This window comes from Pyrus communis, chromosome 8 (genome assembly GCF_041283825.1).
Source record: "Pyrus communis isolate YQ-2024b chromosome 8, ASM4128382v1, whole genome shotgun sequence".
Classification (NCBI taxonomy): Eukaryota; Viridiplantae; Streptophyta; class Magnoliopsida; order Rosales; family Rosaceae; genus Pyrus; species Pyrus communis.
This window is the reverse complement of record NC_142572.1, coordinates 22,742,349-22,762,012: the sequence shown is the minus strand read 5'-3', so window position 1 is coordinate 22,762,012 and position 19,664 is coordinate 22,742,349. Positions and strand designations below refer to the sequence as shown.

The 19,664-nt window shown below is 34.6% G+C and overlaps 1 pseudogene across 1 annotated transcript; it reads right to left on the bottom strand.

Annotated features, from left to right (window-relative positions):
• Positions 1-663: 663 nt before the first annotated feature.
• On the bottom strand, positions 664-1,782 carry LOC137718825 (protein SMALL AUXIN UP-REGULATED RNA 12 pseudogene; annotated as a pseudogene). Its single transcript, XR_015965163.1, has one exon. The product of XR_015965163.1 is annotated as a protein SMALL AUXIN UP-REGULATED RNA 12 pseudogene (transcript).
• Between the last annotated feature and the right edge of the window lie 17,882 nt (positions 1,783-19,664).

The following is a 19,664-nucleotide window of genomic DNA, read 5'->3' as shown; positions in this document are numbered from 1 at the left end:
AACTGTTAATCATGTAATCTGGTGTACGAACCTGAAAATTTATTGAGTTTAACCGTCACACTGCCAAATGATTTCCACAAATACAAAATTGAATGAAGTTAAACATGCGGACCGGACCCTACATAAGGACCCTGGATTTCTGTTGTGATGTAATATGTGAATGACCCACATGAATAGTTTGTTACTATTCATCCAAAGAAAAATCAGATGAGTTATCATTCATATGAAGAAAGTTTGTAAAGCAAATAATGTTACTACAGCAATCTTTTGCCTATAAAATAAGAGCATACAGAGGAAGAAAAAAAGTGAGAAAGAAAAGAAGAGAGAGGAGAAGAAGAAGAGAAAGAAGAGAGATACAAAATAAAATACCAGTCAGAAACAGAGTCTGAATCGCCCTTTGTACTTCTATTATTTCACATAACGAAAGAGAGTACTACTGCTGCCCTAAGGACGTAGGCACATTTGCTGAATCTCGTAAATATTATGTCTTATTTACTTTATGTTTCACTGCACACATATCATCTATTTTACAATAATTTCAATATATAACTCCCATAAAATTTAAAAAAACAAAAGGTACTAATCAGTACTTGAAAATATTGCAGTTAATAGTTGTCAAAAAAAGGTACTAATATGCATTATTATCGCGATAATGAACAATCATGCTGGAATTCCTCTCCAAATTATCATTTAATTAATCAATAAATCACAGAATTTACAAGAAAAAAAGAGACCCAATTCAGTAATTTCCCTTTGTTAGTCATCTTCCTCCTCGGCAGCTCGCTTCAGCTCCGAAAATTCAATCACAAACTCTGCCTCCGCGCCGATGCGAACCCGGGACGACTCGGTGGATTGACTCACCCACTCAGTTGCCATCTCCATTGCATTCTTCGGAGCTTCATGCATTCGTAACTCGGCCACTCAGCTCAGTAACTCAGTATCCAGTGGCCCCAATAATTAATCACATAATTTCCACGGCAAAAAGAAAAAAAAAAGGGAAATGGAAAAGAGCACCCAACCCAACTGGGATAACTCGTCCGAGCTGATTTTGCACTTGAACTCTGCCGCTTAGCGTTTTACTCTGTTCAATCGATGGCTTTGGAGCGAGACGACCAGGACTGAGTCACACCCGGGCGAGTGAGAGAATCGGTGGGACTTCTTATATGTCTTTATTTTTTCAGAAACCATAAAAAAGAAACCGACTAAATTCAGCCGGTTTCCGGTAATTTTACCAAATTGTCTTCTCGGAAAATCCACGAAGCAGCGGTCGAGAATCGGCCCACAGTTCGAGGTTACTCCGGGCACCAACGTGGCAGTATTTCTGGAAGTCGTCGACGTTGACTAACCGGGTCGACTTACGCGACTCGGAGCGGGAAATGAATCGGAGAACCTCCTCGAACAGCGACTCGTCACAGGGGATCGCGAGCGGGCCGCTGTTCGAGAAGCCGTATTCCTCCTCGGCTTGCACAAGGAGCTTTTTGAAGACCGGGTGGTTCAAGTACGACGCGCGCACCACGAATCTGGTGCAGCTGGTGCCCACGCAGACTGCTACGTGTCCAGCGGGAACATCGGAGGGTATGCGCTTGGTGGACGTGCAGGCCTTGCTGCGCCACCGCCGCAGCAACTGGCGGAGCCGCACAATGTGGCGGATCTTGCTGCATTTTCCGAGTCCGTCTGACATTTTCTGGGAAAGTGAAGGAAAATGAGAGACTTCTGAGTTCTGTTTGGTTCGCTGGAAAATATAAGGCGCTGAATGAAAGATTTGGGGGATTGTGCTTCTGAGCCGAGAGGGAGTTATAAAGAGGAGGGGTTTTGAAAGTACCATTGGTTTTGGAGACAATTACATGGGTGCCGCCTGTTGTTTTCACACCTTTTTATTTGGGGCTGATTTGCTGATTCTAGTATATTTTTATGTTTTGTTGTTGTTGGGCTATTTAGGTAATACCACATAGTTACTCAGTGTAACAGTCTTGTGTTATTTTTTATCATTTGAAAGTAAAAGGTCTTAGGATCGAATCTCTTGGATGACGAATTCGAAATCAAATTAGGTTGCCTATTGTGTGGTTTAGCCAAACTCCCCTTCCTTAGTGTAAAAATATTGATGAGTTATAATTCTACAGAACCTATCAGACTATTATTTGGCCAAAAGACCATCAGGCTAACCAAATGTAGCCCTCTTCTTAGCTCCTTTTTTTGGGCCTAGCTTCTCAGTTAAAATAATTTATTCGAATTCAACAGCTAGATTTGAAAGCATCCAATGGTATTTAATTAAGCAATAAATTTAAAATATAATGTTAAGGCTAATAAATTATCGAGGGAGCTATCTTTAGTTCATTCGGTTGGAGATGGTATATGAATATGGCTTGACAGTGTTCATTTTAACATAATTTTTGGGTTAATTACACTAACACCCCCTGAGGTTTATCAAGTTTTCACAAAACCCCTTCACATTTGAGACATTACGCAAACACCCCTCAGGTTTTAATTCTCTTTCATATAACCCCTTCAGTCAAAATTTTGCTTATAGATTTACTAATTTACCCTTATTAATTACTTCAAACTAATAAAGAAAACTTTATAATTGTATAAAATAAAAGGAATTGCTATAGACACTCCAAAATTCTTATTCTACACTTCAAACTTTCTATTTTTAAAAAGAAAAATACACTTGTGAGAAGTGTAAAATGAGATTTTTGGAGTGCTAATAACACTTCCTAAAATAAATTGTAAGTCATTAAACACTTAAAAAAAAAGACAAATACAAAACCATTGGACGAAAACAAACTAAGACAAAAATTTAATTAATTCTTTGAAAATAATATTTTACTTAAAAATAGATGATCATAAAGCAAACAGCCATTCAACTTAATTTTGGAGGCGATAAAATTTTTTTTTTCATTATTAGGGTTCATAAAGATGACTTTGGAATTGCCCAATCCCAATGGACCAAAATTTAGGGCAAAATTTGAGCAAAAAATAAAATAAAAACCCAGCAAATTGAGTTGTCCTTTAGGGTGGCAGAAAAAAACCATGAACTAGAAGTTGAGTATCGAAAATTTTAAACAGAGGAAGAAGAAAGAGGTGGTCTTCTTCTTTGAAAAAATTTTAATTATTAATTTAAAAATAATATTTTATTAAGAAATAGATGACAATCGAATCAATCGTCGTCCATTATGCCGGACTGTGGGATTGGATTTGGTTCATTAGGGTTTTTTTGTTTGGAAGAAACGAGAAGTTTAGAGTGATTTTAAGAGAGGTTACATGTCCCCGCGAATACTGCCAGTTCAATTTGTTTGCTCTTATGAATTAAGGTGCTTCACTGATCTTGTACGGTGTTTTTTTTTTCACGTCGTCGATGCTGGTGTGTCAACCACACTATATTTGTGGGACTAATATTTTCTTAATTATTATTGCTAATCTCGATTTTGTTTGTGTAAAATTATAAATATTTTACACAATGTTGGAGATGGGGAGTAGGGGTGGTTTGGTATGGGATACCGAACCGAAACCTTAGTCCCGATTCCCAAACCGAAAATTTCGAGATTCCTAATTTCAAGACCGATCTCAAACCAAATTTTCGGAAATCCAAATTTTTAGGAATCCCGAAATATTTTGGGCTTTTCAGCTATAATAACTTGGCTGTGACTGTGCAGTGTACATAATAGCTAATCTACACTCAGGGCCGGCCCTGAGAATTTGGGGGCCCTAGGTGAGCCTTCGAAGTGGGGCCCTAAAATTCTATGATCTCCGGTTCTTTATATATTGATTTGTATAAAAAAGAATTCGCTAAATACATAAAAAGTTTGATTTTCACATCAAATATCATTAAAAATTAATATCAAAAGAAGATAAATATACAAACATTATTTAAACATTACACGATTCACGTTTTTAGACACAAATGTACTAACTATGTTCAGTCAAGAGTCTAAGATTGAGAGTGAAGAACAATAAAACTTGATGATCAAGAGATTCAATAACAATAAAACTTGATTGATGAGTATAATAAATTCAACATCATTCTCTTGTGTTTTTTTTTCTTCTAAAATCAACATCACACTAACGAATTGAATATTAAAATAATCCATTGATTAAAAAGTTATTGAAAAGAAAAATATAAATTCAAAGTTTTGACTACCTTAAAGTACAATCTTTAAAACTATATGATAGTTGGTTTAAACATTCAATAGAAATGGAGAGAATGGGAACTTGGTTTAAACATTCGATAGAAATGGAGAGAATGAGAAGTTGAAAGAAAAAAAGATTACAAAGAGACTTGAGTTTTATAACTTTAAATGCATTTGGACAGATGGATTGGGAGTTGGACAAATGGATTGGCAGTAAATTTGAAAAACAAGAAAAATCAAGAAAAATTTAGTAACTAAAAGGCAGCTTCGTGTTTCAAATTCAACACCCCAAGAAAAATGAAGCCAACATTTCCACTGCACTAACAAATGAATTATGATATTTCTTACTTTTTTTGTATTTATATGTTAATTACAAGATATAAAAAAATTTTGGGGGCCCTAGGCGGGCGCCTACTTAGGCTACCCTCAGGGCCGGCCCTGTCTGCACTGCATATCTTGGCTGTGCAGTGAAGTGATCATCATAAAAGAACATCACCACCTATCCATTAAACACCACGAAATGAGCAAGACCATTTATTAATTTGAAACAGAATATCAACACATGAGTCATGACTAATAAATTTCCAGATTAACTATCAATTTTAAGTTTTAACTACTTATTTCAACTAATTAACAAATACACACATTGCCCACAATTATATTCCAAAAAGGATGTTGTGTAAAGCAAACCCAAGTATATAGTATACTACAGAAAGTGACTTCATTCAAACCAACTGCTCAACACACCATTTTTTTCTTAAGATATCTCATTTCAGATTTGTCCTTCCATACCACCAAATATATATACTCTCTCAAGACTCATCATGTCAACAGTTGAGTCAGAGAAGCGGGATATGAACTTATAGTTTACATGTGTGCCAGTGTTCCCGTGAGTGAGAATCTGTGCATGTGTAAACAATTTAAAAGCACAGATAATGTCATGCTTTGATGACCATTCCAGCAAAACGTTTTACAAAGAACAAAGAAACAAAAGTAAAAAAGCTCTGATTGCATAAGGTATTTTAGAAAACATGATTTATGTCAGGCTTCCTCCGCCTTTAACCTCTCATTCCCTCTATATAACCTCTTTGTCGATTCAAAATCCCTAATTCCAAAAGCCCTAATTCAGAAACCCTAATTTCAGAAACTCCTAATTCCAAAAGCCCTAATTACCCTAATTTCAGAATTCCTAATTCAGAAACCCAAATTCAAAATCCCTAATCGAATTTGGAATCAAACAATTTGTATGAACTTTGGTTGAGTTTATTGCAGGAATTTCTTACCTTTTGTAGTGAGGAGGAGTGCGGACTGAGACTGAGAGCTCGATTCAGGAGCCGAATTCGGGTGGTATGGACAGTGGGTGAAGGCGCGATTTGGTGAGGAGTGAGGCTTGAGAGGAATGAGGACTGGTGTGGGTAGATTCAGGATTCAGGCGATGGATGTGGGAGGAGAAACAAATCGGCGAGGAGAGTGGTAAGGTTCCGTTCAGAAGATACTGAGGTGAGGTGAGGTTTTGAGTCTGAGGTGAGGTGAGTGTCGAGAAACAGAGAGAGAGTCAGAGACTGGGTTTGATAACTTTGATTTCGGGATCGGTTCGGTATTGGGTACCGAAATTTTTGAGAATTTCGATTTGGGATTTTTTTGGTTTGGTTTCGGGAATTTTTCGGTTTGGTTTGGGATTTTTTTCCAGCCCTAATGGAGAGATCCTTTTTTTGGTTTGTTCAAAAGTTGAATGGGTAGTGGTGATGGAGAAGGGAGGAGATGGGGTGGGAGGGAAAGAAGAAGATGAACACTTTTTTTTTTAATAAAATATTATTTTTAAAGTAATAAATAAATTTCCTTTCTTAATTTGTTTTTGTCAACGTGGTCTTCTTCTTGTCCTTTTTAAAGTGTTTAATGACTTATAATTTATTTTATACAATTATAAAGTTTTTCTATTAGTTTTAAGTAATTATTAAGGGTAAATTAGTAACTTTATAAGGAAAATTTTGACTTAAGGGGGTTATATGAAAGGGAATTATAACATGAGGGGGTGTTTGTGTAATGTCTCAAATGTGAGAGGGTTTTGTGAAAACTCGATAAACCTCAAGGTGTGTTAGTATAATTAACCCAATAATTGTTTGCAGAGGTATAATTCTGGACATGACTATATTTAACCCTTTCAATTGAAGACGACCTAAATTATGACTGTACTATCAACGCCTCGCACACTTTGATAGTACGGTCATAAGGTATTAGGATTTCTAGTATAGTCCATTTATGGGTAGGACTTTATTAGATTGAAGCCTGTAAATGTGTGAGGTCCTTGCTCGTTCTGCAATCATCACAAGCCATCCGTTTCTTATATGGTTCTCGTGGTTAAGGTGCAGTAGGGAGGAGAAAATCTCGAGTTCTTCTGTGGAGATTATTATCTCATTCATCATGTCGAGCTCGCAAGATTAATTTACTCATTATGTTTTAATGGTATGAAACTGATAATAACTTGCACTTAGATGGATTGAATTTCATGTTCCATTGCATGAGTTTTTCATTATGGATTGTTTTCAAACCTGCTAATGACGATCAACTCTTTTTCTTAATTATTAATTCGCGCCGATGAACTAGAATTAAAAAAAAAAAAAAAAAAAATTTTGGACTCCGAACTGAAAATTGAAAACTGAAAGCTCGTATTGCTTTTAATTCAATATAAGAAATTGAACTCCGAGCTGAAAATTGAAAACTCGTAACCCATGACCAAATGCATATACAATACTCGTGAAGAAAAAAAGGAAACACGAAAGTATATTTTCTGTATAAGTAGTTGAACCGAAACTATCACCACCAACGGAAGATGCTTTTTGGCTGCTCCCAAAATATTAAAATTATTTATAGAAGTTATTCAAAAAGTGCAACGATTTTGTATTCTCCAAATCTGACCTTTACCCCATGTGCAAGGATGCCCCATCTTTCCATTTCTTTATAGGGATGTGCTATTCACACACCCTATTTTACTTCTCACATACCCATTGATAATTTCTGTCCGTTGATCTTCTTCCATTCATCCGATCCGACAGCCAAAAATTAAAAAGGTGTGTGAGAAGTAAAATAGGGTGTGTGGATATCACACCCCTTCTTTATATCCCCCAAAACAAAGAGCCAAAAATGTCCCCCTCCTAATCACTTTTTAGCTCAGAGATAATTAGAATAGTGGTCTCTTAACTTTTGCTCGATTGAATCTTTGGTTTCTGAATTAAAAATTCGCAAGTATTGATCCCTAAAGTTGTAATAATATGGAGCAGTGGTCATTTTGACCAACTCCGTTAGAACTTCGATCCATTTTTTACCCCTTTAAACCTTTTATTTTGGATGAAAGTTCGAAAAGAAATAGCGAAAATAATCATTGCTCCATATTATAACAAGTTCAAGAATCAATACACTCACAGATTTTTAGTTCAAGAACCAAATTCTGTTAGAATTATAATTCAGGAACCATTGCCAATTTTCTCTTTTATTTGCCCATAGTTTTAGCATCCCACCTGATCGAAATTCCAGGTTTATTTTTTTAATCGTAACCCTGATGTCGCGACATCTGGCACTTAACTAACCATCTAAGATCAATTATTTTCCAATATCTCGATTTGGAATACTTAAAATTTGATAAAAAAAATAAAATAAAATAATGCACTATGAAAACTAGGTCAAATAATATGAGCTAATATAAGATGCATCAACAGGTCCACGTGCATGTTATGGGAGGTAGGGTGCATCCCCCGAACCAGGGATGAAGTCAGAGATTTGTATGAGCAGGAGCATCCTCAAACAATAAAGTCATAATTAAAAATCTCAAGAATTTATTGAACAAAACACTAATATATTAATCCATAAAGTTTTTCATACAACATATTACAATATTCCTTGAATCGTTTTCATGTTTTGAAAGTGTTGCATAACAATATCATTACCAATACCATTAAATATCTCTTTATATAAAAAAATCATCGTTTTATCATTCAACCTTTGATCTCTAAATTAAAAAGCTAAATTCTAAATTGAAATGCCAAAAACAAATTAATGAAGTAAAGTTGTATAAAATACCTTGTGTTGAATTTTGATAATTGATTACTTGAACTCCAACTAACACTCCAAAATTCAATTGAGTTTGGGTTGAATGAAAGGGGAGGAAAGATCTGGAGAAGTTGAGGACTGAAATTGCTTTGTCGTACGTGGTGGGATGAGTTTTGTGTGAATTAACGACAACCTAGGGTTAGAAAAGGGGGGAGACACAATTAAATTAATTGTTAATTAAATTATCATCAGGTGTGGCATTTGGGATCCAAAACGGTAGACTAATTTGGAGCTGGTTATTAAAAATTGGAACGCAACCATACATTTTTTTTAAATGAGTGGGGGCATCCGCCCCCTAGGCCTACACTAGTTCCGTCCTTACCACGAAGGTCACGTTACTTTGCATGGTTAGTTTTGGCGCCCTCACTCGCTCACTTGTTAGGATTCAAGGATCATGGTTCAGTGTTCTGTGTTTTTTTTTTAACAAAACACGATCTTCAACCAAATCCTAGCAATATAGTGCTATGATCTCCTCTTTGTCGCAATTAACATTTGGTCCACATTTATAATTTTCCCCGACTTTGTTTTCTTCCACTTTTAATCTATCCCCCTCTTTGTTTCTACTAGGACAAAATATCAGAAAGATTTGAGGAATATATGCAAGATTTAGTTGACATGACTATATCTATTTTAAGTTATTTTAGTTTATAAGGTTAAGATTTGAATTTGAGTGCAAACAGCGAGCACACTAATCTAATCAGTTAAGCTAATTCATATACGCGTCATATATGTAGAACTTGAGGAAAGGAAAATGACTTTTGCACTCACACTATCTGTCTGCCATAGAACATTCGTAGAATATGAAGAAGGAAAAATAACTTTGCACCCAGAGTCAATTTTTAAGACGTACCGCTGAATAAACCAAAGAATAATCCATAAATAAAAACATAGGTAAAATGCAAAAGTGGAAAACCAGCGTGTGAAAATTATTGTACAAGTGGGTAAAGTGGAAAGAGAAATGCTAAAGAGAATCTCTCAAAGTGAGAATCTTCATGAACTATCTGCTCTCTCACAGTTTAACGCTAATTTTGTGCCAACATTATAAAATTGGGAATTGTTATTGGCACTCCAAAAATCTCATTTTGCACTCCAAACTTTCTATAATTAGAAAGAAAAATACACTTGTAAAGTGTGTAGAATGAAAATTTTGAAATGCTAATTACAATTCTAATAAAATATTGTGCAAAAAATAAGAAGTGACAGTGAATATATGAAGAGTCTCCTTAGTCATCTCTAAAGGAGATGTCAAATTTTAAACATAAATTTTGAATTTGACAGCCTATATGACATTTTGACATCTTTCAAAATTTTACTCTCCACTCTATATGTCAAATTAAATATTATTTGATTACACTATTTTCTTTTCTTTTTATTTTATTAAACTATTATTTTCGGGGTTTGGAATGAAGACTCCAGAGTCCCAACCCACCCCCACTCCTACGCATAAAGAAAGAGAGAGAGAGAGCTCCCATTTCCTTCCGAGATAAACGAAAGAGGTAAGTAGGCATGCACTCAATTCTCACCCTTTGTTTTCAATTACGTATTCTCTGACTTTCCATCCAATTTTAAGTTTTAACCAAATATCGGATTCTTTTCCATTCATCATGACGATATCTGGTCTGATTGATTACTTTTTTTTCATAAATACTTGCTTGGTTGTTGAGAAAAGCATAAGAAAAGTCATCAAACCAAAAAAGAAAAAGAGCTTAAGAAACTAAATTATGGATTGTTGACTTTAAATAGGGTTTTTGGAAATTAAGTTACAGCCTTTGAACGGTTTCAAGAGTTCTTATTTGAGGTATCCTCCTTTAATTTTTCTATGTTCAGTTTGGTTGTCAAGAAAATTAAAGCGCTGTCACCTTTTTCTTCTTCTCGCCTTTCTTCAACTCCTCGACGAAGAGCTCCACCAGCTTCCCGCCGTCCGGCTTGATCAACCCGTTTGAAATTTGTAGCCTTTGGCAAGTTCTGGGCTTGGAGAGTTGCAGATCTGATAAAAAAATATTTGACAACGAGGGAGAGAGCTGCTACTCCATGTCATGCCACATCAAATTTGACTTCTCGGTTAGAAAATATTGTAATTATCTGTTTTTACTGTTATTGCTGATTTGAACATTTTAATATCTTCTTTAGAGATGTTCTTAACAATCAAAATTAAACACCGATTGCCTGTCTAATTTCAAACATTATTTTTATTTGAATTTTTGAAATTTATGGGGGTAATAAGGGGTCCAAGGTCCCACGAAGTGATGCCGGGGCGAAGTTCCATATCCGAGTGCGCGGTTAAACTCGTTATCCCACGTCAGTGTCAGGGGTTGATATGGCACAGCCACTCGTCTCGGGACACATGACAATGGATCCTGCAATCAGCTACTAGGGTCGGCATTGTGGTGGGTCTCACATGTGGGACTCAGTGTCCTCTAAATTAGCTAATGGAAGTTTTGGCCTTCGAAAAGGCTTTCAGGTTGGGAAGAGATTTTTCAGTATGGTCGAAACATGAGAAGATACATCTTGTGTTATTGTAGAATAGTGAGATATATGTGTTAAAAAGTTAATAATTTAAAAAATAAAATTTCTCACATGTGATGTACCACCAGTGTTCTGATCACAATGAAAATTTTCTCTAAATTCAAAGGGTGCCACGGGCGTCATGGACCCATAGACGGAGGACAAGGAGAGGGTTCAAATGAATGAGGATTCTCTTTGGGTCCCCTTTGTGAGGATCATGGAGATCCTTAAGTCATGTCAGTTCATCGTATATTGTGCTGTCGTAAATCATTTTAAATATGAATAGTATCTGTCAAAAATTGATCGCATGATATACAATGAATATATACAATTTGAGAATTTCCAAGATTCTCATAAAGAAGATTAGAGGATACTCATCTTCTGATCCTCTCATCCTCGTACGGGCTGTCGTAATTAAAAGCAAAAAGCAAAAAATATATGCACCGTATGCTATTGCAGGCAAACCATGATCTAAAATAAAAAAGCTCTTTGTTTGACCAAAAAGCAAAAATATATGCACTTTATTTGACAAATAAAAAAAAATAAAAACCAAACCGTGACAAGAATCCCATCCAAATTTGGTTGATAATATAAACTATAAACTAACACCAATGGTGCTCTTAATTCTAATTAGAGCACCTGATTTGATCATTATTTGGTGTATTAACTTGTTGAATAGCCCACTAATACAACAAAATAGTGATATTCCTTTTTCGTTATAATTTAAATGGAATATGTCATATTCAGCTCACGAGATTACGAGTTTCATACCTAATTATTATAGATGTTGTAAATCCTATTGAATATGAATGCTTGAAAATACCACGATCATGGTACATTGAGTTGTACAATTTTTTATTTAATTGTACATTTGCCACATTAAGTGAGGAATGCAACTAAGCTTCAACAGTCTACAACACCGTCTGATTGGTGTAAGTACACTGTTTGATGGTTGTTTGGAAGTGTTCGTGCTTTCTGTTCCACTGAAAATCTTTTGATTAGGAGCTATAAAATAAGTTTAAAAAGTACTTAAAGAGACACACAAAGGTAAGCTTGTAATTGCTTTTGACGTCCAATCCAAAGAGAAAAAGAAAGTAATGGCCAGCCATGGACGGTGGAATGTAGACGTGGGCACTTTTTTGTATGTAAGTTTGTTTATCTGATCATAACTTACAACTTTTGTTGCTAATGAGCATCGTATTTGGCCTTAATGTTTGGTTTAGGGAATGTCCTTTATCGTTTTTATAGTTAATCCACTGATTAAGCTTTTTTCATGGCAGTCGAGTCGGACGATGGGTGACATTGTAAGCTGGCACATCCCAATTGCCAAAGCTAGTTTAGTGACGTACGTTCTAATCACTAATTGTTAATTAACTTAATTAACACTCTCTTTAATCGGTCGACTTTTTCTTTGCGTTTATTATTTTTAAATTTTTGATGTTTTGGATTTTATGTTGTAACCACTTTCGGTATACGTCCGCAGTAATGTTTTTTTTTTTTTTTTTTTTTTTTTCCTTCTGTTTTTGGGGAGTACAGGTTGTACAGTGGCCGCAGGCCCGCCACGTAGTGGTTATTAACCTGAAGTTCTGCTTAATTGTTTTGGATTAGCTTGTCGTTTTGTGATTTGTTTAATTAGGGTGATTAAGATTAATACAAACATCAGCAGGGAGGGTTGCAACACAGTGTGCCTCGTACTGGAAACAAACTACGAGCAAGTTCTTACATGGTACAGATCTAAGTACTAATCTTCATCAGACTAGTGCATGCAACAGAAACATATAGAAGATGGTTTTTTTATTTTTTTGGTAACAAACAAGAGATAGTGATTAGTGAAAAGGATTGTCTTTTGTCCCCGCTTAATTAGCTTCACTAATTAGGACATGTTTTACCGTCCAGTGTCAGAACACTGCAGCATCACCATGTATTGCTCTTCAATTAATCTTATCCGATTTGGATAGCTGGATGATAAAAATTTGATGTGTTAATTGTTTATATTTTTGAAGTTAATCCCGAATATTACTGATATTATTAAAGCTCGTATATATATGACGCGTGAAATTCCAGTGCAAGAGTTTTGAAATGAATGTTAATCAAAATTAATCTTAATAAAGGAGGAATAATTACCTCATGACTAGTACTGTGAAATATATATCATTACGTAATTCTCAATTGACATGTACTGCTAATGTGCACTTGGGGAACATATATGGTTGCATCGTTTGTTAGTAGAATGCAAGATTGATTTCACTACACGTGAGCTCATTGAGATAATTTGATTATTCAATATCTTGACTTCTAATGTAAACATTTTTATTCATATCTAATAAAGCTTATCTATTCATAGAGGGAAAATAATACCAGTTGGAGAAGTACTAATTTATATATTGTCTAAACAATCAAGAAAAGGGGAAGGGAGTGAGTGATTACTAATTAATTAGGATGACATTATCCATGCTGTTAATCAATTTGAAGCACGCATGTACGTACACCTGTTGAGTGTTGACATTGTCATTGTCACGTTTTCTAGTTTGCAAACACGCCTTTAATTAAATACTTAATTAATTATATATATATATATATATATATATATGTGTGTGTGTGTGTGTGTACACCTAAAATAAAATGGCATTGAAATTTAATTAATTAAGAACCGCTACCAAAAATCAAAAGAAGTGGCATCGTCTATTTGATTTATGAATGTCTTGCTCCAAATTGTATATATAATATAAATATCCCAGGTTGGAATTAAGCAAACAGCTCATGTGATTCTTCTTTGACTCAAGTTTCTCTTAATTCATCATATTAATTATATAGTTTATCTTAAGAAATGAAACATGAAAACGGAATATAGGGGAACCATTTCAAATCTGAAACTCGAGTTCACATTATAACTGATTACTGACCTAAATATATATTCATAAAAATATACAGAGAAAAAAACATTTAAAACATTTTTTCTTAGAAAAAAAAAAAAGAAAGCTGGTGGTGAAGCCACGACAATTCACCATTTTGGGGGTTGAGAAGACACACAGAGGCGTAACAACCTCTCCATGGCTAACATCGTGTGATTCACCAGCGTAAGGAATCAAATCCATGATCAACCGTGTGAAATAGCCTGAAATTCACACCAACCACTAGACCGTTATGTGGTGGTTAACTTTTCAAACAATCTGAATAGGTGAATAATCAATTCCATCCAAACAGATTAAAAAAAAGAAGGAAATAGATGAATAAAAAATGAATTTTATAAATGTTTAAAACAATGTGGAATCTGGAGGGGTGAAGGAAGAGGTTACGCTGAATGTACAGTTATGCGCCTCACCGTTCAAGCAAGTTAATTGAAAGGAAGAGGAGGAGGAAGAAGAAGAAGCCACCGCATGGTGCATGCTTCATCCTCCTGTTAAAAGTCAAAGTACTGTTTTATTGACGTGTGTGTTTGAGTAGCTACATATTTTCGTTAAACATGGATGCATGCCTGCATGTTATTGGTTGAATATGCATGCGTATGGCAAATCTATATATTTTGACATCTCTCCTTGTTCTTCATTACTCTCTATCTAAACGTTCAATTGAAAATTCAAATTTCATTTGTTTGGTATAGAGAGGATTTTCATCCAGGAAAATTAGTATAATATTATAAATTAATTTTCTTTTGACTCTGGATGTAGTTGGTTTGAGCATCCTTCCCCTACTGTTTATTGTGCTAGAAAAAATATTTGCACATATATTTTGACCCCCCTAAACAAAAGAAAAAGAGCCTAAATTTGATTTTCCTCTGTAAATTAGATTAAATTAAAATATTATTTTATAAAAATAAATAATAAAAAAAGCAAATAGTGGGGGATGTAAGTGGAAACTTATGGATAAAGAATAAGGCGAGGGCAGCAGATGTGATGAGTCATTAGGGTTCCGTGCAACCGAAAGCAGAAGACGGTACAGATAGAAGTGCACTCAGCAGAAAAAGCTAATACGTGCGTGCAAAATATGGGACATTTTTTTTTATAGAAAATTTTAACGAAAAGTTTCTGGTCTATTTATTTTAACGAAAAATTATATTTTTACATTAAAAAATTAATTCTGGTATTATTTACTTTATTTTTTATTTTATCCTTATTATTAAAACTCAAAGTTTTCAAATCATTTTCATTAATCTTTATTTTTTTATATCCAACACACAAACCCGCCACTACTCACAAACCCGCCACGACTTCCAGCTTTTCTGAACCACACGATGCCATCATGATTTGGACGGTGAACACAAACAAAGTTTCAAGAATCTAAGAACCTCTAAATATCGATCAACATTCTGCATTATTTGTGATAGCCACTACTCACAAACCCGCCACGACTTCCAGCTTTTCTGAACCACACGATGCCATCATGATTTGGACGGTGAACACAAACAAAGTTTCAAGAATCTAAGAACCTCTAAATATCGATCAACATTCTGCATTATTTGTGATTCTTTCTCTTCTGATATAAAGATATATACCTGAAACAAAAGAGCAATGAATCGAGAGAGATTACCAGCAATCTATAGAGTCACATGCCACATGGGGGTGGATTTATCATCATATATGAAGGTAATGCCAATCAGATCATAGCCAAATGGCCAGCTATGTGCGTACGATGTATGTGATGATATATCATCATATAGTTGCTTATCTGCAAGACTGTAACCAACAAAACCACTATTTATCCTAATTATTATCATCATTGCTCATTCCCAAGAAAATCCAGAGAGAGAGGCCATGACACCCATATGCCTCCAATCCCTCATGCATTAACGGCCGCCCTCTTGCCTTCAATCATTGATTAATTCCGTTTTTTGTTACTTGGATCAAACCAGGAAAACGAATAGCATCTAGTATATTCCATGTCGAAAATTCTACTTTGCTTCAGTGGATGGCATGCACCAAAGCAATGCATGGTATGTGCTTAAGAATTCAACGATATAACGACCAAAAATTTTAATGTACGCTGTATTCTTGTGCACACTAAAAAACCCTTAATTCATAATTGAACTTTAACAATTGACATAATATTATAGAATTTACAGGACTATGCTATAGAATGATGATATCATATCCCAATTACGTTTTTAGCCAGGAAAATAGTATTGATAGTAGAACTTATTTTCCTAATTACACATAATTAAAAGAGGTCAAAACTTTTTTTTTGACCATCCATTAGACTAAAAGCTTACGTTTAAAACACAAAAGTCGTTTTGTTAAAAAAAAAAAACTCAAAATTCCTAGCCGTCGTTGGACCTTGATTCTTCTAACTGCTTTAACGTATATTCTCCCTTTCCAGAGAATAGGTCGTAGACTCGTAAATTAATTGGAATTAAGCAAACATGCACTAAACTTCTAGTAAGAGATTTGAGCCTCCTTCCATAATATATAGCAGATGATGTTAGAGAGATTATCTACTTGAATTATGTTTTGTGACGATTGATGATTGAATTTTTTTTTAATCATTAAAGAAAGAACATTAATTAACCACCATATTACGTGAATTACAAAATATGGTATCTCGAACATTTTTTGTAGGGTAATGCTAGGAAAACCAAATGTTTTTAACCAAATGATATGGTTGTTGATAATTGTATTATTACTTAAGTATTGATTAACGTGCTTATTTGCTATTGATAACACATCATTTGGTTTGCAAATTTGTTTTAAAAGTTGAGTAATGTTATTCATACTATGTTTTTGTACCACATTTTCATACCATCTTAGGTGGCATTTGATGTGGACAACCACATCATTTGAATTAATCAGATTTTTAAATTTAGTTCATTATTTAATAAACTAATAATTAAGGAAAACTAGTTAATTAAATGATGATTGTGATATACGAGAAGTCATTCTCTTTCGTTTCCTTGGGGTTTGCAAATTTTTTAAATGATGTGGTTGTCCACATCAAATGTCACCTAAGATAGTATAAAAATATGGTATAAAAACATAGTATGAATAATATTACTCTTAAAAGTTTGGTCTCCCTAGCATTATCATTTTTTGTATATAGGGTGTAGCTCGTGTGTATAGTGAGGGAAAAATTATGGTGGCTGAGAGGTTGGCACAATTAGTACTCAAAGCTCTAATCATCTGTTTATTAATTATCTTTTTTTTTAATTAGGACAAATGATTGAAAATGATTGGGATGTTTTAGCAATAAGATTTGGTGGTTAATGGTTAGTTATTACCTATAAAAATATGATCAACTCAACCTATCAGATCATCACTTTAAATATATAGAGATAAGATATATTTTGTGTTCGTAATCTTCTGGCCAAGAGGACTCGATTCTCACTGTATGCATCTTTTCTCTTAAACCTATATTTGGCCAGCACGTTTTAGGACTATGATTTCCATGACACCTCAATATTCTCGTATAAAATAAGCTAAACAAATTCACTAATACAATTAACATTGAAGAGAAAGAGATAATGTCGTTAATTGACATGAGATATACACATAATTTGTCGCATGCATAGCACTCAAATGCAAAGTTTGTCATTGAATTATGAAAAAAGGAAATGACTTTCACACTCTACTTCTTTCCTTGTGCACTTTTACCTTTTACTTCTAGTTGTAGAATTGAACAAATAAAAACAGAAACGCTTGATCTAAACAAATGTAGTGCACAAAGAGAGAAACAAGAACAATAGACAAACGCTAATTTGATATCGAACTCTTTATTCAGAGTTAAAATTAAGAACTTTCACTTACAAATAAAGATAACAGTAAATCGTAATACTAATGATCATATTTTCCGCTTTTAACGCAGAAGAAAGATAAAAAATGGAAAGAGAATGTCTGTCGTCGATCATAACAGAGAACAAAGATTCTAATTAAATCGAGCACAGTAACGTACGTAAGTGCTTTTGCTTTTACATGGTGCAAGTGTACACTGTAAAGGTGAAGGGGGCTTTATGGCTAGCAAGCAGCCAAAGGCCATTGGGGGAATAAGAACGGAAGCATGTTAGTGAGCCGGATTATGTGGGGAAAAGACTTTGTCACGACCCCTTGTGTATTTTTCTCTCATTTTACAAAACACACGACGGCGCACATGCAAGTCGGAATCATTCCATCTACCTGAAAACCCCATCTTCTCCCACCCCCTCTTGTCTTTCTCTCTTCCATAATTAAATTTTATAAAATATAAACAACTATTTGGTTTTAATTTTGTAATCGATGAATATAATACTAGAAAAGATAGGATGAAACTAGTATGGGCTGTTTTTGATAGATGCCCCATACCCTCCACACGATTTGATTATGATTCCACCTAAATAAATATATTTATCGTATATGGGAGGAGTTCATATAAGATATCTCGTTGCACTGTAGCAACAAAAAGACTAGGTTATCACTCATGTTTCGCTTTTATATACTCATATTTTACTCATAAGTTACAAGCTAAAATACTTACAGATTATTGTCTATTAGTATTTCTCCTTGATTTGTAAGTAAGAGATTTCAAGTTTGCTTGTTGTGGATGACAAATTCGATATCAATTTATTATAGTTGAATCATTTTGTGTTTGAGCCAAAATCTCTTGCATTCCGATATTTTTACACTAAGGAGGTGAGAGAGTGGGTTAAATCTCACAATGGGCTAACAATAATATGGTTCAAATTCTTCTTTAGCGAGAATCGAACTTAAGACCTCTCACTTATAAGTAAAGAGGAATAATATTATATCGCATTACTAAGTGGCAAAATAATGTGCATTAAAAAACAAATTAAACTTTAAACAGGTGATATATAACCGGTATGTAATAATAATCTCGTTTTTGGTACAGTTGTAGGGTACCCTGAAGAAGGGGGCCCTTTGTATATATTAATATTATATGAGGTGCCTGCCCATACGTGGAGCTGCAAATAAATGGCAAACATAATTACATGGTGCAAATGGAATGTACTTAGAAACCCCCTCATCCCAACGAAAATGATTGACAAACGCAACGATAATTGTCGATCCTTTTTCATATGTTGTAGCAAGCAAAAGGGATTGACCAAAAATACCAAGTCCAAATGACTAGGTATAATGCAATCTGTTTAACCTTAGCTGTACCATATAATCAATCCATTGAATTGGGACACAACCTCAAAAAAAATAATAATAAAAAAGCTCTACAAACAATACTAACATATGATGTGCTCTTAATACCGCTAATCACACAAAAAAGACTTGCATGCACTGACAACACTGTATAATGTTATGTGTCTATCTTTCTTTTTATGTGATATGAGAAATTATAACCCGTTACAAGTTAGCAAAGCGAGACATTTATGTGAAAACCTCACATTGATGAAGGATATACTGGTAAAACAGAGATGCATGCGCAGCAAACCCTACTCCCAAAAGGTGCTTTTCCAAAACGGCATTAGATGAACATCTTGAATGGCTTTCGATTTGGCCTTTTTTTCCTGCCCCTTAGCTCCTTGCCATACCAACAAAATAGAGTTTAAAAAAATAAAAACCCTGCGAAAATACAAAACAAGCTGCAAAATTAGTGAGGGAACATTGTATAAGGACAATAAGAAGGCACATGTTATGTTGCAAAAATTTCAGAAAATCTAAACCAATATATTTACTGGTTCTTCAGATACAAAATCTGGGATATCGTCTCTCATCCAAAGTTCCAAACTACATGTGACCTGTTTGGCATACTGCTTCCATTCCATAGAGTACACAATAGTCAGTTACCATAGGGACTACCCTAAAAATTTCCTCGCATTCTTCAAACTCTTCGTAATGTCATACAGTAATGACCATATCAGTGACAAGGGCAATCGAAAATGCTTTGGCATCTTCTGCACCGGGCTCTTGCATAACCACTTCTGCCTCACTTTCGCTCCTCTTTGTAGTACATTGTTCATGCAGAATACAGTTTTTGGTACAAACTTTTCAAGTTCTA